At 39.0% G+C, this 26,299-nt stretch overlaps 1 long non-coding RNA gene, 1 other non-coding gene and 1 pseudogene across 2 annotated transcripts; 1 reads left to right on the top strand and 2 right to left on the bottom strand.

Moving 5' to 3' along the window:
* On the bottom strand, window positions 1–25,387 carry LOC128168570 (uncharacterized). Its single transcript, XR_008241413.1, has 4 exons — window positions 22,686–25,387; window positions 22,025–22,059; window positions 3,654–3,725; window positions 1–118 (listed from the first exon to the last, which is right to left on the bottom strand). It is a non-coding gene; the product is annotated as an uncharacterized LOC128168570 (long non-coding RNA).
* On the bottom strand, window positions 3,851–3,923 carry Trnat-ggu (transfer RNA threonine (anticodon GGU)). Its single transcript has one exon. It is a non-coding gene; the product is annotated as a tRNA-Thr (tRNA).
* LOC128168569 (uncharacterized metal-dependent hydrolase YcfH-like) lies at window positions 13,984–18,884 on the top strand (annotated as a pseudogene).
* Window positions 25,388–26,299: the final 912 nt, after the last annotated feature.

The raw sequence follows: 26,299 nt of genomic DNA, 5'->3' as shown, positions 1-26,299 counted from the left end.
AGACTGAGACAATTGGTAGAAATATGGGTATACAGGTGTCAAATTTCACTGTTGTTGACAAGACAGCATCCCACATTGTTTATCCGCCATTGTTGAACTTTATCAAGGGAGACTTCTCCTGAAATTAGAAACATAGGTAATCACAGATTACAAAGCTCACCGCGACGAGACATCACCCTTATGAGACATCACCTTTATGAGACCACCTTTATCATATTAAATGAAAATCATACTTTATGATCTTGGATATTCATGGATTCTGTTTTGACACAAAATCATATATCATCTGTTAAAAAATTATATGATTTCATATGTTCATATGTTAGTCAATATAAGAATATAAAATTAAATATTGCATCCTATCATACAATATATATCATATAATACTATACAAATATAGCCCTTTCATGAGGTTGATCCATAGATATATCGACTTCACAGAAAAGCATATCGACTGAGCACGAAGTGCGAGGTCGATATGCTTTTCTGTGAATGCGATATATCTATGGATCGACCGAGCGAAAGGGCTACATTCGTTATATTATTTTCGAAGTCTTTTTTTACATATCTCCATCCTTCGTTCTAGCGTCCATGTAAAATTTAGCTAGCTTTTCGCACTCGAAATTTACGAAGTCTCGGCTCTCGCCTTTCGACTCGAGATATTCCCGAAAAAGCTTAACAGCTGTTGCAGTTACCCTGTATTAGTGTTCCTGGCATAAACATTTTCCATTATAACTTTCATTTCCGCGTCATTAATTTTCGCAAAACAACCTTTCACTTTAACGTCTGCAACTTCCATCTTTGTTGTTTGTTAACGCAGAGAGAATTTTGATTGGTTGGGGTGAATCACGCCAGCCAATCAAATTCATTTTAACATTAGAGCAAAATTTCCCTTATCTATATTTAGAAAGTACAGGTCAATCCGAGTTTTTAAAGCTTATTTTTAGAATGTACAGGTCAATCCGCATTTTTATACTTCGAGACGTGATATCAAAATAACCAATGATAAAATTTGTTATAATGCATGAATATAATATAATAAAATACTGTAATAAACAAAGATGATATTGTAAGTTTGAAATGACGTTGTATTGTGTTAAACCTTATTGTATTTGATCACATAATACAACATCATTATATAAAATACAATATTGGACTATAAGATACAATATCATATTACATAATACATCATAACATTGAAACATATGGTATTATATTGTATAATATAGTATGATATTGTATTGTATGATATTGTATAATATTTGATACATAATATGATATTGTATCATATGAAACAATATAATTTGATACAACATTGTATCTTGTTATACTTTTATGTTAAATACTGAAATCTGATTGGCTAAGACGCAGTTCATAATCCGTTCTATTACCCTCAGCGTTAGCAACGCACTTAGCAACGGGCAACATTAAAAAATGTTACATGCGCGGAAATTTTGCGCGTACAGTTCGCTGTAGAATTCACGTTATTCCTATATAAAAGCAGTAAAATTTTCTTAAAAATTTAGACATTCAGTTCGCGTCGGTTGACAATGGTTTTCTCGGGGTGTCAATTTCAACTGTTACCCTCCCAAACAGGCACTATTTATATAATATCAAATTATACAATCATGTGATAATTTAAAAGTAAAATATTATATAATACAATATTATATTATACATATTGTATCATATGATACAATACTATACAGAACAATATCATGATACAATATCATATCATAAAATATCAAAAAAATTGATACAATATTTTATCGTATCATATAACTTTTTACAATATAACATATGATATTATATTGTATCATATTAAACAATAGTGTTTTATATCATACAATACTTTATCATAGGAATAATGTTATATCATTTAACAACCACATCTATCTATCAAGCAGGTTTAAGTGAGGTAGGAGATTTCTGTAGCATCCTTGATAATGGAGACCAGGCTCTGCATCTGAAGCAACCTTTGCGTTTGATTTATAATATAGTTAAATCAACTTTGTAAGCTATCACCTATAAAACATGTGACCTTTTTCAAAAAACTAAACCTCATACAGCATCCATAACCTATGGCTCAGATTCAGCATTCAAGCCTGTCAGGTGCATCAGTATCATAAGACGCATCACCCATGCAAGTTTAGTGAAGTTAGGATCAGTAATAACTAAGATATCATCATCAGAGGGCACCACCAATTAAAACCTTAACCACCTCCAGCATCCGCAACCTATGGCTCAGATTCAGCATCCATGCCTATCTTGTGCATCTGTATCATAAGACACACCATCCATTCAAGTTTGGTGAAGTTAGGACCTGTATTAACTAAGATATATTTTTTAGCATCCTTGATAATGGAGATCAAGCTCTGCATCTGAAGCTACCTTTGCGATTCAAATATATTACAGTTTAATCAACTATGCAAGTTTGAAATAGTACAATTATCTATGTAACATGTGACCTGTTAAAAAAAACTTAACCTTATCTAGCATCCGAAACCTATGGCTCAGACTCAGCATTCAAGCCTGTCAGGTGCATCAATATCATAAACGCACCATCTGGTGAAGTTAGGACAAGTAATAACTAAGTTATCATCATCAGAGGGCATCTGTTTCAAAAACTTTATCCAGTTCTTTAAACCTTAACCTCCTCCAGCATCCGAAACCTATGGCTCAGATTCAGCATTCAAGCTGTTCAGGTGCATCAGTATAATAAGACACACCATCCACACATGTTTGATGAAGTTTGGACCAGGAGTAGCTAAGATATAATCATTAGAGGGCACCTGCTCAAAAAACTTAAACCAGCTCCAAAAACCTTAACCTCCTCCAGCATCCGAAACCTATGGCTCAGATTCAGCATTCAAGCCTGTCAGGTGCATCAGTATCATAAGGCGCAACAACCATACAAGTTTGGTGAAGTAGGGACGAGTAGTAAATAAGATATTATCATCAGAGGGCACCTGCAACAAAAACTTTAACCAGCACTTAAAACCTTAACCACCTCCAGCATCCGAAACATATAGCTCAGATTCAGCATTCAAGCCTGTCTGGTGCATCAGTATCATAAGACACACCGTCCATGCAAGTTTGGTGAAGTACTGACCAGCAGTAACTTAGATATTGCTATCAAAGGGCACCTGCAACAAATACTTTAACCTGCTCCAAATACCTTAACCTCCTTCAGCATCTGAAATTTAGGACCCAGATTCAGCATCCAAGTCTTTCAAGTCCACAAGTAGGTCCAGATGCATCATCCATGCACGTTTGGTGAATATAGGACAAGTATTAGCTTAGATACAGGACCTGCAACAAAAGCTTTAACCAGGTCCGGACGCCAACACCGAGGGTATAGCATAAGCTCCTCCCGACTTCGTCTCGGTGAGGTAAAAAATGCAGTTTAAATAAAAGTTACATGTTTTTTTCATCAATCATATTGAAACAAAAATGTTTTAAGGTCTCACACAAGGAATTAATTTCACTTTATGTTACTATATAGCTTTAATTAAGTTAATTGATTAACTATACTATCAGCATATAATTCATGAAAGAGAAATTATAGTTAAATGCTTCAAGAAAAATTTTAGATAAAAAAAAAATACCTTATGTGGCTTCTAAGAGAGATAATTGATAGTAAACATACCTACCCTCAAGTACACATGGGTTCCACATGTTGACAAACAGGTTCAGCACCATTCAGGAAGTAGCATCATGTGCATCTAAAAAATAGTTCCATTGAAATTGGTGTAACAACTCCACCAAAGTAATAATTCTCCTAGCCACCGAGTCCAAAATCAAAATTCAACATTTCCTTAACATATATGTCACAGGTGGTGAAAAGTCTAGTCTCAACCGGGACTCGAACCCAGGGCCTCTGGCGTACCCTGCCAGTGCTCTAACCACTGAGCTATTGAGACCCGATATATTGACTGACAGTCACACACCTGTGAACCAGGTGACATATACATATTACAGTCAAACTTGTATTAAGCAGTCACCTGCGGGAGGCACCCAAAGTGACCTCTTAACAGAGGTAATTAACCTTTGAATAGAGACTTGTGAATTTGCCAACATCAAATTCCTTTTTAGAACAATTATTCAATTTTATTTTAATCATATAATTGATATTTAGCATAATGTATCAAAATGATAGATAAAGTAATTGATTTGATGATTTTATAGTATCTATTATATTTACAAATAAGTAGAAATACATTACAATGCATTGTGCATGCAATTTTTATATTTCTTTAAATTATTGATACTAATACTCTGTACTATTTTCATGGGTACCGTATATATAGAAAACAAAACTTTTCATACAAATCAACAATTACGTTTTTAACCGACCGTATCTGAACTCAAAATCATATTACTAAATCAAGCAATTTTCTCTTGCATCGCCGCGGACATTTTTGACACCTGTACTTCATTCTAGTTATAAAACAAACATATTGTTATACTTGTTTAAACAATTCACTTGATTCCCATTCGTATCTGATCTGCCAATTATGTATTATAAATACATCGATTAATTTGGTTTCTCTCGCCTCAAGCGTATAATAATTGCTTACATTTATTACCCGACATTCAGAAGCCATGTTTAAAATCCCCAGGTGTAAATCATGTGACCGGCCAAAATGGCCGCCTAATGCATGTGGACTGTACAGTTTCGGATCAAAATACGATGACCGCTGACCACGTTAGACAGGTGACCGCTCTTTTGAGGGCAATTATATAGGATTTTTCATCAGGAGGAAATAAAATGACCGCATACGAAAGGTGACTGCTTAATAGGGGTGACCGCTACGGCAGTTTTGACTGTACATTTAAAAAAGTCTTGCTGGTTACTTCAAGATTCTAAGACAATAGCAATAAAATTGCTACAGTTTTAAAAATTTTGTAAACATTTTGTCCTCTAAACAGAAGCAGATTAACGTACAATTGAATAAAACCAGGACAAAACTCACTTTTTTTCCAAATTTTGTGTAAGCGATTTCTCAATAAACTACTTGACTCAGATTTATTCATATATTTCAATCTCAAAACCACTTGATACTGGTATAAAGAGACTATAAAATACATTAACATTTAAGATTTTCTAATTCAATAACAAAAACATACATGAAAATACATGTATAAAGAAAAGTAGCCTCGTGTTTTAATAAATGTGAAGTACAGCAACTACTGGGGGAGCATATTTGTTATTTTCTAATAAATGAACATGATTTTTTTTAAAAACAGTTCTTAAAAAGATATATATTGTGGTGGTTCTGGCGATAGCGGGTAGAAATTGCCTGGCTACCGCCTGAACTTGCTGACACGACGATGATTAAATTACCCTTTGCCTGTCTTCCAAGAGACAAGACGTGCTTAATTGCTCTGTGTATTGTACCATTCGTTTACTTTTCTCTATGTGTTAGTAATCACCAAATAAAGATCATATTACATACCCATAGTGTCTTCTCTCTGTGGCATCACCAGCGACCTAAAGTAACGGTTAGGGAGATACGCTATATTGGTGCTGCTAGCTGAGGATATTTTGCCTCGCAGGCACATGGAGACGCCATTTTGGATTTTTATAAAATTATATATATGTTCGAAAATATAACTTTTAAGGTTAGCTTTTCTTGTTTTCTTGCGTGTGCTGCTGTGAATTTGATCCATCGTGTGGTGGATTACGCGCTACATGTCAGTTGTGAGTATATATAGTTGGGAGAAAATGGTCTGAGGGACCAGGAATGAAATTCAAATTTGGACGAGCCAGTTCTGGGAATCCACAGCCTGGTAGAGTTAGTTTTACTATAGGTGTTTGTGGTACACCTATGTTGGGAGAGTGCCCGGTATAATGTCACTTGGAGTGGGGAGGAGGAGATTTCACTGACTCAGGGAGCTTTAAGGGACCAGCCGAATGATGCACCATGGTTTGAGCAATTCTATGCCCTGATCCGGGAGAGAAAAGGTCAGGACGTTGGGGTTCTGCAGGAAGATATAAGCACACTTGAGTCTAGTGTAACCTTCCAGCTAAGCTCCATTGACAGAAATATGGGTACTATTATTTTTATTATTTATTACCCAAATGTTAGCAGGCATGTTGGGTGTGATAAGCCTCAGCCTGTTGTTACTCAGCCGCCAGAAGTCGGGGTAACTGGTAATCAGCCAGCGGTGGTCGGGAGCCAGTGCGGAACCTTGGTCTCCCTGGGGATTGACCGGTGTCTCAAAATAGTTTCCATTCCTCATCAGTCGGTTTAAATGCCTCAAGGACAGTCTCAGCTGTAATCGCTTATATACAGAGGTACCACCTAGTACTATTTGCTCAGACTCTATTTGGTCCGGCAGAAGTACAGTTTATCTCAAAGCAACGGGCCGAGGCTTGGGAATTCCATCATTCAATGTCAGCAGCATTGAGACTGTCGTGCTGTCACCGAAACTGCTAAGGTCCATTGTCAGCAGCATTGACACCTTGCTAGTCCCTATAGCCTTCGGGTCTGCACCTAGTGCAGAAGGCAGCCAGGATTCCGGCTGTCATCATTATGGTGTATTTGTGAGTCAAGCTGCAGCATCTGTTGGAGGACAGTCATCAATCTTTAGTGGAGGTGGAATGCCTATGTCTCAGAAGCTGATGTCGACCACTGCATATAGCTGCCAAGTTTGATTCCTCCTGGCAGCAGAAGCAGTGTTAGATTATCCCTGCTGAAGTCAAGGTTGCAGGCCTCTCACACTCATTTTTGGTACGAAGGTACCAAAAAGGTACAAAGGTAAGGGAGGCTACCTCCACTGTTGACTGTTATGCAGCAGTTGGGGGAGAGGACAACTACAGTACCGATCAGACCCAACCTAACACCAGAGTAAACCCCAACTAAACCCCGGGTTTACTTTCTGGGTTTACTTGGAGTTTACTCTGGGTTTACTTTTTGAAAAATTGGGTCCACTCGGGGTTTACTTTGGGTTTACATGGGGTTTACTTTGGGTTTACTTTGAAATTGCTTTTAAGGTCATCTGTATGCACTGAAGTGTGAAGCAGACTAGTATTTTATCTTACCATCCTACTTCCTGTTATTCCTACCCTTCGTATATTCCGAATACACAGTTAGCTTCTGCTTTCAGGAGTATACTTCTGACTGGGTTTACTCTCTGGGTCCACTCTAGTAAACCCGAAGTATACCCAAAGTAAACCCGGAAAGTAAACCCAGGGTTTAGTTGGGGTTTACTTTCTGTTAGGTTGGGTCTGATCGGTACTGTATGACTATATATCCAAACTCCTAGAAGATCTTCAAATAAATGCACCAGCGGAGGTGAGGGATAGAGCGGTAAGCTTGGTAAAGAAGTATGCTGATATATGTTTGCAGTGAGTTATCTAGATTTTGGGAATTTTACCAAGATTGAGCATTGCATAGACACTGGAGATGCTCGACCCATTAAACAGTGGATGCGCCGTATGCACGGTGTTTTCAAGGGGAAGGAGGAAGGTCATTTAGAAAAAGGCTCAAAGCCAACGTTAATCAACCATCATTCTCTGATTGGGCGTCTGCACCGGTACTGGTCAGAAAGAAGGATAGGAGTGTTCGGTGGTGTGTCGACTACTGGGCATTGAATAAGGTCAATGTCAAGGACACAAACGCATTGCCTCTTATCGAGGAGTGTATGGACACACTAGGCGGTAACCGCTGGTTCTCCAAGCTGGATGCCAATGCTGCATACTGGTAGATCAAGATACACACAGATGACAAAAAGAAAACTGAGTTTATCACCAAACATGGCCTGTTTGAGTTTACCAGGATGGGGTTCGGTCTTCGTAAGGCCCCTGCAACCTTCGCTAGGGCAATAAATTTGATATTGCACAGACTGAACTGGACAATAACACTTGCATTTCTAGATGATGTCTTAGTGCTTGGGGCTTGAGCAGAAGCTGACTTGGACAATTTGAGACAGGTGTTTGAGCATGTGGTGATTTTTCCTACTATTATAAGTGTGGGGGTGAATTCATCGGGCATCGCATGAATTCGCCCATGTGCAGAGAGATATAAAGATAAATCAACTGCGAACATTCGAGATCGATGTAATTGTTCAAGAAGTATATATAAAGATATTTAACGCCTACCTGGTAAGTTGTTGATCATTCCTATCGGTTTCCCCGATTATCTCGCCATCTTAGCAGTGGGAAACACGATAAACAGCGCTGCGAGCAGGGTCAATTTTGATGTAAGTGGGCAAGATTGAAAATTCAATGCCATGCCGAGACAACATGGTAGGCGCCATTTTGAAAAATATATTTTGTATGTCATAGTTTTGTACTTGCAGCAAGCCGCCAAGTGTTCATTTGTTGAAATATTGGTTTGTTTTATTTATGATTTATTGATTTAGTGTACTTTGAATGAATTAATGGCTCAGAAGATGCAAACAGCAGGTGTTGGTAGGGGGGCCCGGAAAATTCTGAATGGCCGCTACATTCAGTCTGAGGGAAATGACCAGAATGGCATGTTAAGTACCTCAGGGAATAGCGTCAGGGATGGGCTTTTATCTACAGGTAGGGTACATCAAACGACGGGTGGATCCAAGAGTCATGGGGAGAAGTAAACGGAGGATGATCTCGAGAAGAGGCAGTTTACAAGGTATGGTAGATGGTTTGGATATAGACTTCGAATGTCTGAAGAGTGAAGTCGATTCTATCAGGACAGGTATTGGGTCGCTCGAGACGTCCAGTATGACGGAACAAGTATGGCGCAGCAATGTTAAGGCGTCCCTATGCTAAAATACGGCTGAAAAATGATATTATTTTAATCATCGCAAAAATACTTTGACTGGAAGTATTTCTTAAAATCTATGTTACATTTATTGCCACCGATGTTAAACTTTATATTTGATGCATTTTTGTGACGTCATATGTACTCTGTAAGCACGTGACGGGCGATTCCTAATATTGCAAATGATCTATATAAATCACATCGGCGCAGGTGATTAACGACATCAAATTATACATATTTTTAAGAAAAATCTTTTCTTAAGTCATATATACTTTTAAGTTCTTGCTTGGGAAAGAAATAGATATTTCGTTTATGGAAGATATTGTTGAAACTTTCCACAAAATCAACAAAATAATGCACATTTTTACTATTCAAAAGCGATTTAGAAAATATTGGGGTAAATCCGTAGGTTTCCCAAGCACGATCCACATTGGTACTTATATTCTCTACCAATTTTACGTAAAATATTCTAAAATTGTGTTGATCTTTCACCTGCGCCAAGCTGGTTTTTCATGCATTAAAATTTCTTCATTCAGTTGTTTACACGTAGCAAGGAGTCTCCAAATATAAATAGTCTTTTACTTAAAACGAAGCTTTAAAACTGCCGATTATTTGATACTGGTTTTCAATATGAAAAACTTCTGTACGTCTAGCATTAATGGCAGCATCTATGTAAAGGAAACATGCGGTATTATACTGGTTTGATATAATTCACTTTTAAGGTTAAGATACATATTCCCTGAGAACTATCGACAGGAATGCAGATAGTGACGTCAAACTTAATTATGACGTCATATCGTATGAAGTACAGACAAGTGACTTTCTACATATCGCTGTAAAATCCATCGGGAAGCCTTAACATGCCCGCGGGGGTGTTAGTTCACAGATTAGGGAAATGTTTCAAATGTCAGGTTTGTCGAGTGGAAATAAATCTCCGGAAATTCAAGGTAATGCTGCCAGCTTCGGGCCAAGTCAGTCACAAATTTCCAGTAGCCAGGGGGGTCCTTGGGTTCCTGGAGAGGCTGTACAAACAACTTCAGCAGATGGGGGGAATGCTACATTCTCTGGGGGTCCAAGGGTTGTGTTGAGCTCGGTAAGTTCTGTTTCCGCAGGGGGGCAGGCAATTCCTAGCTTTCCCCGTGTCATTGCAGAAGTCCCTAAGGCAGATGTAAGCTTCATGCCATGGCCAATGCCTGGTGACAGAAGCATTAACGCAAGACTCACAGGTATAGTACCCAACCAGTCTAGGGAAATGTCATCAGGAGTCATAACCCAGGGTAGTGTAGCTAATGTCAGTAGCAGTCAAAGCCCTGGGGTTGGGGGTCAAGTTTGGGGAGCCCCTATGCAAATGCCAATGACCCAGTCCTGTCCAACACAAACTTGGCATTTATGTCAAATTATCAGGGAACTCCGTCTGGACAACCAAAAACAGGTATACCTGAGGGTAGGCAGCCAGTCATGTCAAATGTATGGCAGTCAGGGAGGACCCCTAGTCCTATATTGTCTAGCATTCATAGGTCTCAGTTACCCAGTCTTATACCGCCAGGTAGTAGAAGTGGAATAAGTCGGAGTATTCCCACTGAGGTAAAGGGTGTCAAGTATAATGGGGATGTAGAGTGGGGTCCATTCTACTCAAAGTTTTCAACCATTGCAGAATATAATGGCTGGTGTGATGCATATTGTTTGTTTGCACTTAGTTTGACACTAGAGGGGGTGGCTTTGAAGTATTTTGACATTTTGCGCCGCAGGGGTACTACACTTACTTTTCAAGAGGTAATACTTCGCATGGAGGAGAGGTTTGGTCAGCTTCCCAGTTAGAGTTGAATTCAATTACTCAGAAACCTGAAGAGCCAATAGACCAGTGGGGTGATAGAGTAATGGACTTTTGGGAGTGGGACCTTGCCTGAAATTTTTCAGGAACAGTTGATAATGAGATTTGCTTTAGGATACTTAGACTGTGAGGCGGATCAGCAATTAATTGACTGACCGCCAGATACCCTAGAGGAGGCTATTAAGAGGGTTAAGACATTCCAGTTTAGTCGTTGTGCAATTGCTCATCACCAAAGGGTTGTAAGGTCAGTCCCAAATGAAGTTAGGTACCGAAGGTCAGTATCACCTGTAGAAAATCGTTCACCTGAGTATGTGTCAAGGGGGCATCTAGTAGATAGGTCTGGCGATGCTGTAGATAAACAAAACGCAGGCCAACACCACAGCCCAGTGCCATCTCTATGTTACTAGTTTGAATCGTCAGGGGAATAGAAGGCCAAAAATTTGTTATGGTTGTAAGCAGCCAGGTCACATGAAGCGAAACTGTCTGCAACGATCACATAACAATTATGCAGGTCCCCCAATCCCAACTATCAAAAATACAGAGCACAATGAGCCAAATGTTTCTGTTTCACCACAGACCATGAGGGGTTGGCTTACATTTGCAGAAAATCCATCAGTTAGTGCTGCACATGTTTTACCTAATGTTCAGTCTGGTAATCGGGGTGAAGGTTCAGGGGCATGGCATGTGTTGGTTGGAATTGCGGGTATGGAGGTGAATGTTATAGTTGACACAGCCGCAGATATTACAATACATGTAGTATCACAAAAGGTTTGTCTCTATGCAACCCAAGCCGCACATTGTTGAGGAGTCAAATATAAGACTTGCGGGTGAGGTGACTGGTATGTGTGCTAAATTTTTGGGTAAAGTTGAGATTACAGTTGGTGGATATAGGTTTGTTCATCCAATTTATGTTGGTCCATTGCAGGATAAAATGTTGTTTGGAATTGATTTCCTTAAGTCACATGGTGCACAAATTTCCTGTGAGACAGGAGCTCTGAGAGTCAAAGGGGTACCAGGCATGATTGAAATGTCTAGTGGTGTGGATAAGTTGGTGCTAATTGCTGTATCATCTCGGCGGGTGCAGATTCCATCGCATACTGCTCAAGTGATAGAATATGATTTGGCTAATGAGATGTCAGATTTTATCATTGAACCAGCCAATGTCTTTCCATTGGGTATTGTTGCTTCCAGGACTTACAATAATTCTGGGAATAAGGGCAAGTTGTGTGTCATAAATATGACTGACCGCGGTCATTTTGTTAAAACAGGAAGTGTTGTTGGTATAGTGACAGCAGCTTGTGCAGTCAAAAACAGCGAGGCGTCAGTGCGTCGGGTGTCAACAGAAGGGCAAAAGGATTGTGAGCATGTCAGCTCGCTTATCAGAGATCTGAAGGAAAACGCTCTGACCGCCAGGAAGCAGTCAGTCTTGTAACTAAGTTTGCAGATATTTTCGCAGTCAGTGATTTAGATTTGGGCAATTTTGTAGAGATTGAGCATTGTATTGACACTGGCGATGCGCACCCCATAAAGCAGCGGATGCGCAGCACACCTGCAGTTTTTAAGGAGAGGAGTAATCCAGTCCTCTACCTAAGACTGGGCCGCTGCTCCAGTGCTTGTTCGTAAAAAGGACGGAAGCGTGAGATGGTGCGTTGACTATCGTGCACTGAACAAGGTCACAATCAAAGACAGTTTTCCTTTGCCACTAATAGAGGAATGTATGAATACCCTATCAAGAAACAAATGGTTTTCAAAGCTTGATGATAATGCAGCTTACTGGCAAATGAAGATACACCCAGATGATATGAAGAAAACTGCCTTCATCACGAAGTTTGAACATTTTGAAATATCGCAGATGAGATTTGGTTTATGTAATGCCCCTGCAACATTTGCCAGAGCTATCAATTTAGTGCTGCACCGCCTTAACTGGAAAATTGTTCTTGCATTCTTAGATGATGTGCTAGTGTTGGGCAAAACTGAACAAGAGCATTTAGACAATTTGCGCCAAGTTTTTGAGGGTTTCCGCAGTTTTGGGTTAGAGTTCAAACCTCGCAAATGTGAGCTTTTTTGCCCTTAAGTAGAATTTTTGGGGCGCACAGTAAGCAAAGATGGTGTAGAGATGGGGAGATCAGTATTTAGAGGCAGTACGGGAATGGCCCATGCCAAAAGATGTCAAAGCAGTTGAGAGGTTTCTCGCAAACTATCACATTATAATATAACGTTCTGCATTTCTCTAAAATTGTATTATACACACATGTTCCAAGTTTTAAAAATAATTTTTAAAAAAATTAACCTTTAAAAAATCCTATCAATATACCCTAGTTTTTGTTTTGGGGACTGTACATTAAGCAAGGAAAAAAATTCCCAATTTCTATCAAAACGTTGCATTTTTCCCAATCCATTGGCCCTGGCCCCAGTACCAAAAATGGGTGTGAGAGGCCTGGGAGACGACAAGTCGGTGAGTAAGCTTGGAAAGGCAATGCTCAGCAAGAATCTGGAGGAGGGTTCTGATCATGCAGCTGGGGAAGGGATATCTCTGTCTTCATATTCTGTAGAAGACATGGTTAAGCTGCAGAGTGCAGATAAGGTATTGACTTTCCTTCACGCATACTTAGAGTCTGGGGTTTTGCCAAGTGAGAGTGAGTTGATGACCTCTAGTCCTGAAGAGAAATGTTATTTTTGTTTCATGTTAGATGATAGGGGGGTAGTTTGGTATAAATCTGCTGAGGATAAAGATGCCCTGCAACTTCTTGTGCCTAAAACTATGCGTGAAGAAGTGATGTATTAGTGCCATGACATTCTTTCATCAGGACACCAAGGTATTCAGCGTTCTAAAGTGAATTTTAAGTCGAGTTTTTATTGTTGGCGGATGGTCGCTGACATGAAGAACTATGTTCTCACATGTGATGTCTGTTATAAAAAAGTGGGGTCCATTACCAAATTGTTCTGCTTTGAAGAGTTATCAAGCAGGTAGTCCAATGGAAAAATTCATCTTGATTTCCTACGACCATTACCTCACACAGAGAACGGAAATGAATACATACTCATGATGGTGGAAAGCTTTACAAAGTGGGTGGAGTGTGTCCCACTACCATCACAGACAGCGGAAGTGACTGCAAGAGCTGCCATCAATGAATTTTTATCAAGGTTTGGGTACCCGTATGAAGTGTTTACAGATCAGGGAAGGAACTTTGAGAGCGAGCTATTCCGAAAAATGTGCGAGATCTTGTGGATCCATAAAACGCGGACTACACCGTACAGACAATCAGGGAATGGCCAAGTTGAGCGTTACAACCGCACCCTTATGGTGTTACATTGATGGCTGTCCTAAGAGCTGGTATCAGTACTTGGGCCAATCAGCAGGTGCTTTGAGGTCTGCTACATGTATCAATAGGCACACTGGGTACACAGCAAACAAATTGATGTTAGGGAGAGAAGTCAAAGTGCCCGCAACTATCCTGTATCGACCAATGATTTTCAAAATGGGAAGGAAGGAGAAGTAGATAAATATGTGTGTGATTTGCAAGAATATTTGCAAAAGTCACATGAGACTGCCAGGGATAAGTTAAAAGCCACACAAAAAAATGAAGCAGGATTTTGATATAAGAGCCAGAGAACACCAATTTAAATTAGGTGAAGCTGTGTACTGGCACCAGAACGCAGGAAAGAAGGTAGAGTCAATGTGGATAGGCCCAGGTGTCATAGTTGAAGCAAAGTCCGACACAGTTTTTGCTGTGAAGTCATGTCGGGAGGTCAAGATCATGCATCATGAAAAACTTAAGGTAGCTCGTGGGTTTACTGCTTGTGAGAAAACATATCCTGAAAATTTGTCCACGTGATCTATAGGTTTTAGAGTTTTATTTCTAAAATTTATTTGAAATTCGTCTGCGCGGTAACAATGTTATTGTGTTTTAAACACACTGTCGCTGATAAAATTAAGCAACACCATTTCAATGAAATATATACTGTAAAACGAGAAAATTTGGCGCATACTGTGGAATCATTAATTTTCGTGGGGGTCAATTTTCGTGGATTGCTAGAATTTTACAGACTCGTGGGGACGTAATTTCGTGTATTCTCTTATATCTACAAAAGGAAACATGACTTTATTACTTCAATTTATTAATTCGTGGAGGATGTAAATTCGTGGATAAGAGGTACCCACGAATTCCACGAAAATTGAGCCACCACGAAATCTAATGATTCCACAGTACGTATTTTAGCGCAAACGCAAGTGCCAGTACAATAGGGCAATCATATTTTAGCGCATGCATCTTTTCTTTAAAAAAGAATACAAAAAATGTTGTAGTTTGATAAACGATCACGCCCAAAATTTAGTTCTGTGTTCACTCAAGCACGTGAACACAACAACTTTAATTTCTATCTCGCATGCAAGGTAAACTGTCTTTGAGAACAATACACTTACTTTTGTGTAAATCGTCAGTAGATAGATATGAAAACTTCATTTATTGGCGATGATGTGTAATTTTTGTTGGTAAACAAATTTGAGTTATCGGACTTTGAATTTAACGTGTCGACTTGGATAACACTAGAAGAGTCCCGAAACTAAAAGTGAAATCGAATGCTACATTTACCATGAGTTTTGATCACCATGAGAGAATCTTTTTCACAGTAATTTTACATTAAAAAACCCACAAAAAATAGGTATTGTCTTGTTATCTTTATATCCACTAATCAGAGATCAAAGAAATTATGATCAATCATGTATTGTCAGCATTAACGATCGCCACGCTTAATCACATTTTCACCTTGAGGGGCTAAATGGAAGTGGCATGGGGAGAAGCTTAATTTTGAAGGTGCTAATGAGAGATGTTAAAAAGCAATTAAAACTAAATTAATTAATCCATGTTTAGGCACTTATAGCCGATAACCCATACCGTTTACCTGTGTAATTGTTTAAACAAACAGAACCGAGAGCATCTGATATTTAAATGAACACTTCTATATAGCCTTAAAAATGGACTGACGTTATTGTTTTGCAACTTGAAGAAATTTAATTCATATGGAAAACCTTTGGCGCACTATTAATTTTAGCGCTCAGAGGCAGTTGCGCCAAAGGTGCTAAAATTTGTAGTGCGCCATATTTTCTCGTTTTACAGTAGTAAAATGCACATCTTTGTCGAGAAATGCATTTCAAAACTATGCTCCAAATATCAAAACGATTTAGACGAAATTAGATGTACTTAGTAAAATACCAGAGGAGATATTTTTTAATCAATTGATAAAAAATAATCAATATGTGTTCTCGGCCAATTTTTTGCAAAACAACTTCAAAGATTTAAAAGATTTCACAAAACCTTATATTTTCATTATGACGCTAGCCCAACATCATCATTTTCTTACGTCTGAGAACCCAAAAATGATAATGCGTTTATTGACAAGACTAGCTGATTAACACAAATTTGAACATGTAAATACTAATTACATATTATTATCGACTGCACAAATGCAATGTGCAGTCGATAACATATAATGTAATGTGAAGAGGAGAAAAATGGCTAATTCTCTTTTCATGGAGTTCCAACGCATAAACATATCTTATAGAACAAAATGTGACAAAGTAAGTCACGTTTTTATTAATAAAATTTTAGCACTTGATTATTATAAATGTTTGTAGAAACTACATTTAAGCCTTTTGACATATTTCCTTTTATGTTTCTAACAATCATTTGTCATTTTAAAAAAAATGTATAAGTTTGCTATGACGGTCAACTCTTTACGTCGAATCCTATTGTGACGTCAGCAAACCCGCGAGCTACTTTAAGAAATGTGATGCACGAAAACTGTCAAAGTGGTTGGTAGATTACATGAGATCACGATGATGAGGTAAGTGCTGGCGGATCAAGCAATACAGATAGTGCTTCCGCCAAATACCCTGAGGAGAGACTTAGGAAACAGCCTGATGGACCATTCAGGGGTACAAGGTCTCATTCAAAGGGTATTACTAAGCATGATGAAACTATTGTTGCAAAACCGCCAAAGAAAAAGGTACGGAAGTCATAATGTGTGTAAAAACAAAATCCAAAAGGGTTAATGGTGCAATGTGATTCCTGCAGAGACTGGTTTCATCTGGAATGTGTGGGTATGACTGCTGAAATTGCAGAAAGCATACCTCTTGCCCTGAGTGTTCTCTTATAGATGGGCAGTAGGAAAAATGTATAAAAGTTTTTGGTAGTTTTATTAGCATTTATTAAACACCCAGAGCTTTTAAGGTATATAACTGGTTTCAAAGTGTCCTCAGATATAATTTACTTGCTAATATATTTTAATTTTAGATTCAGCGATGGAGGAGCAATTCCAATTGTATGTGTTTGATGAGGAGGATGGTATGTTCGAGGAGGAGAATGCTGGTGGGCTGCAGGAGCCGCTTGGACAAGAGGCCAGTATGACGGTTATTGATCTGAGCCAAAGCAGTGGCTCAGATCAGGAAGTTAACATGCGTCCTTGTCAGGAAAGAACACACACAAAGGAAAGGGGAGTAAGAAAGTGCGCTGTACACAGTTGCAGGGAGACATTTTCAGGAGCTACACCGATGCTTTACAACATTAGGAGGGACCATGCTGGAGGGGCACAGAATCCTGAGGAGTTTGTGTCTTTCCTAGCGGATATATCTGCTGAGGTTTTTCAAACACACCAGAGAGAGCCTGTATTACAGTCCCTGAAGAGGTTAAGGGCGTGGGCTGAGAGACAACTTGGGAGAGTTGACTAGACGTTCTCCAGGCCTGTGCAGGAGGTGGTGAACAGGGTCTCACACTTTTTGGGACTTGACAGCCAAAGTAGTGGGCTGATTACCGGGATAAGTCAATATCTCTGTGTTGAAAGGGGATTCAGCAGCCTGAAGAGGTGGGTCACCGTGTGCCAGTGAAAGCGGAGCTACCCACTAGTGATCCCCCTGCTAGTGATCCCCATGAGTTGCCTGGTAGTGGACTGTCATTGGCACCCTGGATGGATGCCAGCTCCATTTACAGGAGCAATGAATGCCACAGCCCTAGACAGCCGACCCTCCTAAGTGTCAGTCACCATTTCCAGAGGGTGCTTGGTTTATGGTATGAAGGAGGCCCGCATCCCAATGAGGTTAGAGAGTGGGTTGGTGATTGTGAAGGGGATCCACCCAAAGGAGGTGATAGAGCAACAAGGCTGATGTCGCGGCCACCATGAGTTTGTGCAATAGCAAGGGCTGGGCTGTTGGGGAGATAGGCTTGGACTACTCTGACAAAGAACATCACCCCCAGCAAAAGTTCATCCTTGCAGGATTTTCTGCAGAGTTGATCCATCCTCCAATATGGTGTTGCATCTGAAGGGTGCAGACAAGGACAGCTGCAGTTGAGTTCCCACCCAAGACTGCATAACCCTTTTAGATCGGTTGGGCGTGTCTATCCAGGCACCCATCTACCTGCACTGCTTTGTAGGGGGCCCAGCGCAGATCAAACTCTGGGTAGATACCGGGAGGCCGGTGTACTTTGGAGTGAGCGAAAGTGTCCATAGCATGTTGGATACCCAACAGGAAGGTGTTAGAGCTATTCCACAGGATCGAATACTAGTGAAGACCAACAGTCCATACCTGCCATGTGGGGTTGGCTGACCAATGACGCCGAAACATATTGGAAAGGTCTACCAATTGGTTGCGACCGTAAGTGGAAAATCCGTGGAACACCTTGAAGAGGCGGTTGCAAAGAACTTCCGCACCTTCTTCGCTAAGCAGTTGGGCCACCGATACTGATTGTCTGTCCTTTTATATGCAGTGTATTCTCCCAGGATATTTTTACATTCTTTTAAGTTTGTTTCCAGCGAAGGGATCCCTATGGAAGAGAGAGCATGGACCGTCAGAAGAGACGAGAGGGCCTTGAATCATCGTGCTCCTATTCCGGACACCCATTGCCTGTGATTGATTGACAGTGACTTTTTATTTGGTCATGATTTATGAACTGTTAATATCTGTTTTTATAAGTAATGGTAAATCACAATGTTTTAGTTAATTACATTAGCACTGTCAATCATAGGGGTTTAAATTGTATTAATGTATATGTCATTACTTTTGTAATATCTGGGGTCAGGTTTTTGAAATCAGGGGGAGTGTGGTGATTTTGCCCACTATTATAAGTGCGGGGGCGAATTCATCAGGCACCGGATAAATTCGCCCATGCGCAGAGAGAAATAGAGAGAAATCCTGAAAATATTCCAGATAGATGTAATTGTTCAAAATATTGGATGTCTACCTGGTAAGTTGTTGATCATTCCTATCGGTTTCCCCGATTATCTCGCCATCAAAGTGGTGGGAAACACCATAAGCGTTTCCGAGAATATGGTTTGAAATTTAAGCCTCAGAAGTAAGAGCTATTCAAAACTAAGATTGACTTTTTTGGCAGAACCATCAGTGAGAGTGGAATAGAGATGGGAGACCAGTATATAGAGTCAGTATGGGACTGGCCCTCCAGGCCTTGAAAAGTTTTTAGGTTTTGCTAATTACCATCACAGTTTTATACCCCATTTCTCTTGCATTGCTGCCCACTGTATGCAGTCACTAGGAAATGTGGTTTCCGTTGGAAGACAGAACAACAAAGTGCTTTTGAGAGTTTTAGAGCATTGATGACAGAACCCCCTGTGTTGACTATACCTAATAATCATGGTCAATGTATCAGACACTGATGCTTCGGACTACACAGTTGTAGGAGAGCTGAGTCAAATTCAGAACGGGAAAGAAAGAACTATAGACTATGGCAGTGCAGTGCTATCATCCGAGCAGCGCAGATATTGTACGACGCAGAAAGAGCTGTTGGCAGTTATCAAGTTAACTCGCCAGCAGCAACAGTTCTACTGGTGGCGAATGGTAAAGGACATAAAGCTGTATGTAAAGACATGTGCTCTCTGTGCGAAAAACAAGAGAGCTTCATTGCCAAATAGATCAGATATGAATCGTTATCAAGCTGGAAGCCCGATATAAAGAGTACATTTAGACTTTCTTGGACTTTCCCTAGCATGGAGCAGAGCGATGAGTATATTCTCATGATGGTAGACAACTTTACTAAGTAGGTTGAGGGTGTGCCAATTCCTTCACAAACCTTGGAAGTAACTGCGAGGGCAGCTATCAACGACTTTTTCTCAAGGTTCGGGGATCCCTTCCAGATCTTTACTGATCAAGGCCGTAACTTTAAGAGTGAGCTCTTTTGTAAGGTTTGTGAGATGCTGGGATTCCACAAGTCTAGAACAACTTCCTATAGGCCTTCTGGCGTAATAATTAAGTAGAGTGCTATAATTGCACTTTGATGGACGCAGTTTGCTGTTATAAAGACAGTCAACCTAAAACTTGGGATAAGTATCTTGGTCCACTCGCAGTGGCATTGCAGTCAGCCATAAACCGTCACACAGGGTATACACCAAATAGACTTATGCTGGAAAGAGAGGTGAATGTACCAGCAACCTTGATGTACGGGCACCCTCTGAAGTCTTTTCAAAATGGGGAGGAGGGTGAGATAAACATGTATGTGCAGAAGTTAGAGCAGACCGTGCAAAAAGCACACGATGCCACCAAGCAGAAGTTGAAGTCTGCGCATAAATTTATGAAAACCGCACAAGACATCAGACTGTGTACATGTCCATTCAGGGTTGGCGATTTTGTATATTGGCGCCGCAATGCAGGGAAGAAAGTGGAGTCTAGCAGGGAAGAAAGTGGAGTCTATCTGGAAGGCTCCAGGTATAATTGTAAAGGCCAAGTCAGATACTGTGTTCATAGTAAAGTAATGCAGAGAAGTTCGGACCATGCATCATGATAAATTGAGAAATGCGATGCTACAGAAATACCTCAGTGGCTCTATAACTATCAGAAGCAGGTCATTGATGAAGAGTCAAGCAGTGAGTCAGAGCATAGCACACATGTACCAGTGCCGAAAAGTGTCAAGACATTGAAGTCTGTTTTGAAAAAGGCAGAATACACTGCAGTCTCACAGACTACTTCAAGTCAAACTATTGACTGAGGGCCTTACATTGGGACAAGGAGTAGAGCTAGAAATCACCAAGCAGTTACCAGTGAGTCTGTGAAGTTGCAAGATAGCAAGGGCACTAACAAGTTTAAGTATCAGAAAAGGAAAACTTACTGTTTGTGTAATCAGGGTAATCCCAAAGTTTGATGTTATTGTGTGAAGAGGGCAAGGACTGGTCTCATTCCAGGTTTGTTTGAATTTCTGATGACAAGGCCAGGACAAAGCTTAAATATTTGTTTGCCCTGAGTTTTTACCTGGTCCGTGAGATACTGTGGTTTCATTAATATTCGAGGGTATCAATTTTCGTGGATAAAGTGAAAATCACAGTTTCAAGGATACGTAAATTCGTGGCCAATGACCCTATCAATAGAAAATATAAATAGAAATTACACTTCAATGGGCATTAAATTTCGTGGATCAACTTAACAACGAAATCCACGAAAATTGGTATTCAACGAATATTGATGAAACCACAGTAGTAGGTTTCTCAAGTTGAGTGTTATGTTTTATGATGTGGAAAGGTACTCCACGGTGATGCAGGGTACTGTGTACTGTTTTGTTTGTCTTAGCATTGGTAGAGTGTACCAGATGCTTGTATGTACCTTGGGCTGCATTTGCAGATGAGTGTTTAGATATCCAGTGTACCAAGATGTACAAGGAGTCCATGTACCCATTAGCTGGTTAAAAATGTTAAGGAACATGGATCTTACTTGTTGCTACTCTGGTACATTGTAGTCCCTACCTTACTTGCAGTGCCGGAGTCTTGGACACTATGTCAAAAATTTGCAAAGTGCCTTCATCTTGGAAAAATGTCTGGTGTCTAGATACGGAGTGGTGGATGTCATCGTTAAAAATTGTACCTCATAGTTAATGTCATCGTTGAATCTCTTGGTGGATGTCATCGTTGGACTTCGTTGTAGATGTCATCTTTGGACTTCGTGCTAAGGGAATACTATGTGGACTACCTGATGTGTTTGGGAAAATGGTGGAACTAGACAAGTCGGAGGGGCCAGGAAAAGCAGGAGGTTGGACCAAGACAAATTAGATGCTAGAATCTGACTGTGAAGTTTGTGGACTGTGATGTTGACTGTGAAATCTGTGTTAGTATTTTTTAAAGACAAAAAAAAAACATGTAAAATGTTTTATTTTGTATGTTTTAGGTCCTAAGCTATTAGGATTTAGATATTGTATGTTTATTATAGTTTGCCCTATTGTTCGGGCTGGGATGCCCTCTTTTAAAATGGGGAGGAGTGTGGTGGTCCTGGTGATAGTTGGTACAAATTGCCTGGTTACCGCCTGAACTTGCTTACACGCAAGATGACATATACATTGCCCTTCCTTTGCCTGTCTTGGAAGACACAAGACATGCTTTATTGCTCTGTGAATTGTACTATTCGTTTACTATTCTATATGTGGCGGTAATTGCTAATAAAGATCATATTACATACCCATAGTGTTTTCTTTCTGCGGCATCACCAGTGACCTGAAGAAATGGTAAGGGATAAACACTATAATATCATCAAAATGCCTTCAGCATTTATACCAAAATCTGCTGTTCACTTCTTAAAATCAAAGTTTTACAGCTCAGAGTTTGATTTTTTAAAATTTTATTTATGCATTTTGTGTTACAAATTTAAATTTTTGCTTGTTGTCAGGAAAATAAGAAGACTGTATTTTTTTCACTTCATTGAGACATGTTGATTTACAATTTTTTAAATCAAGCTAACCCACCGACATAGATTTAAAAAAAAAATTCTTTCAAAAATAATAAATAAAAAAAGATTAAAATAAAATTTTGAAAAGGTAACCAAATCTATAAAATGTGGAATTAATATATTTCATTTCAAAGATAAAATATTTGCAATATCTTAATATAAGCAAATTTCGGTGTAATATGTTACTGACATCTTGTGTATTTACGGGTATTAGTGATGCAGAAGATCTGTTTACAAAGTCTAAATGATTTCTGATAATCTGGTTCTGCAGAGAAGGTCAAAATTGTACAGATGGACGCTAGACAAAAGTTCTCAGAAAAGCTCACAAAAGCTTTCAGTTAAGGTGAACTAAAAAGAGCTAAATTATAGCATCATGCATTGAGAGAGAACTCACAGAATTTCCCAGACTGTGACAGTTTACTGGACTGGAACCAGCATGGGAAGGAAAAGTGAATCCTGGCATGGATCCATTCCATTTGATGTAAGATGAGCCACTACAACAGACACCGCAAAAGGTTGTATGAGGAAGTGAACAGATCCTAAGGGGACAGGACATAGAGCCACACATGTAGCTATAGCTGTTGGTCACTTTCATATACTACCTAGGAAGTTTATTTTTGCAAATGTAACATTGCAAAGAGTTCAGTAACAAGAGGCCCATGGGCCACATTGCTTACCTGAGTAACGACAGCCATTAAAAATCAGTTTAAATTATGGAGTCAAACAAACTTTCTGAACAAGGTAGTAAAATAGACTTGAATCAGCACTACCTAAGGGTTATCCACACAAGATTCAGCTTGTCTGGTTGATTAGTTTTTGAGAAAAAGATTTTTTTAAAAGTTCAAACACAACACCCCCCCCCCCCCAGCAATCCTACCCCACCTTTCCTACCAAGGATTATGATTTGAACAAACTTGAATCTTCCTACCTAAGGATGTTTCCTCACAAGTTACAAATTGTCTTGCCAGTTGGTTTTCGAAAAGATTTTTAAAGACTTTTCTCTATATAGATTCATATGTAAAAATTCAATCCCCCATTGTGATTCCTGACTCCACCCTTCCTGCAGAGATCATGATATGAACAACCTGAAAAAACACTTCCTAGGGATGCTTCCACACAAATTACAGCTTTTTTGGCCAATTGTTTATCTTTTATAATTTCTTTTTCAAAAACCCACAAATTTTTAATGATCTATTTTTGATGATTTTAAATCTTTGATGATTCTAAATGATCTCCCCTTTAAAAGGGACCTGGCTCTTCATTTGAACAAAATTTAAAATTTGATGCTTTAAGCCAAGTTTGGTTGAAATAGGCTCAGTGGTTCTAAGATTAGATAAAAATTAAAAGTGAAATATTTAAGCAACAACACCAACAGTGACAATGACAACGATGGACAAATTTTGATCTGAAAAGCTCGGCTCAGGTGAGGTAAGAATCACTTAAACTCTGACCCCAATCAGATAATAGACAATCGCAAGCAAGAATTTCCTCAGTCATGAATATGCACAATACTTTTAAATTTTGGTCATAAAATCAAATTAAAAAAGTCACATATTTGCAACTTTATTAGGGAAAAGAGTATCAATTCATTTCCCATATAACTCAATGTAACTAAACACCCCTGGCTAGTTAAGTATTTTACTTAAAGATGTATGTCTTTGGCCACATCTGAAAGTTCACTATCAAAAAACAAGAGGCCCATGGGGCCACATCGCTCACCTGAGCAACAATGGCGTTCAAAAGATATTGTTTCGTATGGTCCCTCGGATGTGAAGAAGAAAATTGTACCTCAATGTGCTCAATTCCTCAAATTAAAAACATTAAAAAATTTTATTTGTCTTCTCCATTATAATTAAATGACTGTTATTTACTTCGAGTACAAACCAGGATAATTTTCCGCTGTAATATTTTCTTAGGAATAGCGATAATTACTTTATCCCCGCAACAGAAATGTGTCAGAACTATGGAAACTGTTTTAAAGATGTCGTTTTTATTAACCCGTGTCTGAAAAACTATCAAAATTGATGTAGATTTCACATTATTTATTGTATAAAGAGGGGGCCCCAGAGAGTAGGTTTATACAGAATATCATTCTTTATTTTGTTTGTACAAGTATTTAACATACTCTAATTCGACATATAGAATTTCCAATGTTCAACCAAAATTTCAGCGTCAATCGTAGAATTATAAGCAAGATGCATAGCTCACAGTTCGCCTAGGTTTGAGTCATATTTTTTCCACATGAGTTTATTACATTCAGCTTAAGATTTTTAACTTGGTATTTCCTATCCAGCATTTAAAATGGAAAAAAAGAATGGCCTAAGATTTTCAATTCTTTTATTCACTCAAGACCGGTTCAATGGTATTTGAGGTTCAAAATCAGTTTATACAAATGTACACAAACACAGTCAAGGATCACATGTACAGTAGGAGTAATAAAGACGAAATCAGCAATCGTCAATTCCAAATACGCATTATTTTGCAGCAATATTTACAGCAAATACAAATATACTGGTCCATCAAATATCCTGAAATTTTAATGAGATTGGCAGATTAATAACTGCCAATCTTTTGTTTTGCCCAGGCCAAGTCTTGTCTACCCATTTACCGGATGCCGAGCCCGATTGAAACACGCCTTTCCTTTATTATTATTTTCGCAATAACCCAGATTTGAAACAGAATTAGACCTTAATTTTTGCAATTTATATTTTCCTTCCCATAAGGATAATTTATGCTAAGCTACGTTGAATTGGAATCAGTAGTTCTTGAAAAGAAGATTTTCAAAATTGCACCCCCCTTTTTCTACAGTTTCAAGGTTTTCACCGCTTTGAATACAGATCGGACTTTTATTCCTGCAATCTATATTCGCCATCCCATAAAGATGCTTTGTGCTAAATTTGGTTGAAATTGGATAAGCGGTTTTAGAGAAGAAGTTCAAAATGTAAAAAGTTTAAAGAAGGACGGACAGACGGACGGACGGACAGATGGACAGACGGACGACGGACAAAAGGTGATCAGAAAAGCTCACTTGAGCTTTCAGCTCAGGTGAGCTAATTACTAGCAATATATAGGGTCACATGGCATTCATATGTCAAAATTGAGCTTGTTTAAAACTTATCAAATTTAAACAGTGATAAATTTACTTTAAAATAAAAATTATTTCATTTATATATCTAGCACATCACCTAGCCCTATCTGTTTCTGCTCTGCTAAATCTTGTACAGTGGAGCCTCAGTAATCCGGACGCTTTCGTTCCCAAGTCCAATCGTCCGGATAGGTGAAGCGTCCGGATATCTGAAATGTGTCTATCGTTGTCATGAATGATAATGTATTTGTATACAATGGCTCCCAGTGTTGATACTAGGTTTTTTGCCTTTCATACCATATAGCAACATATGCTAGAGTTGTCTGTTGATATGAACGTTTTTAGATATAAAGAACTTTATTTTATTATTTTGTCATGAAATATTAACCGCACAATAATGATAACCATATCTAGCTAAATTCTTTGTGTCTCAGTGTGGTATGTGTGTGATACACTGTTGTTCGCAATTTTCCAATTTTTGAAAGTGATTTGGGATGTCAGTGTGTTTATACAAGCTACTCATGAGGGTCTTGCACGTAAAAAAGGTGTGAAACTTAATTGACAGGGGAAATCTTTTGTACTGAGTATGGTATCATGAAATTTTACTGTCCGGTTAAATGAAGCAAGATTAGTAGTAAAACGATGTTTTGTGGTAAAAACAGACCGTCCAGATCCGGAACACAGAATTCCGGATAAATGAGAGAAAATAAGTAAACGTATAAAAAAATCTGTTCCCAAATAAAATCGTCCGTAAACTGAAGCGTCCGGTTATCTGGCGTCCGGATATCTGAGGCCCCACTGTATTAACAATTCTAAGGTGTCAACATCCAAGTGCATTAGTACCCTCATTCTAATACTAATCATTTTACTCACCTCAGAATTTGTCAAATTTGACTTTTTCATTAACCTTATAAATACCTTAT

Source organism: Crassostrea angulata, unplaced genomic scaffold, assembly GCF_025612915.1.
Source record: "Crassostrea angulata isolate pt1a10 unplaced genomic scaffold, ASM2561291v2 HiC_scaffold_14, whole genome shotgun sequence".
Classification (NCBI taxonomy): Eukaryota; Metazoa; Mollusca; class Bivalvia; order Ostreida; family Ostreidae; genus Magallana; species Magallana angulata.
The sequence above is the reverse complement of the archived record's forward strand: the minus strand, read 5'-3'. Positions and strand labels throughout refer to the sequence as shown.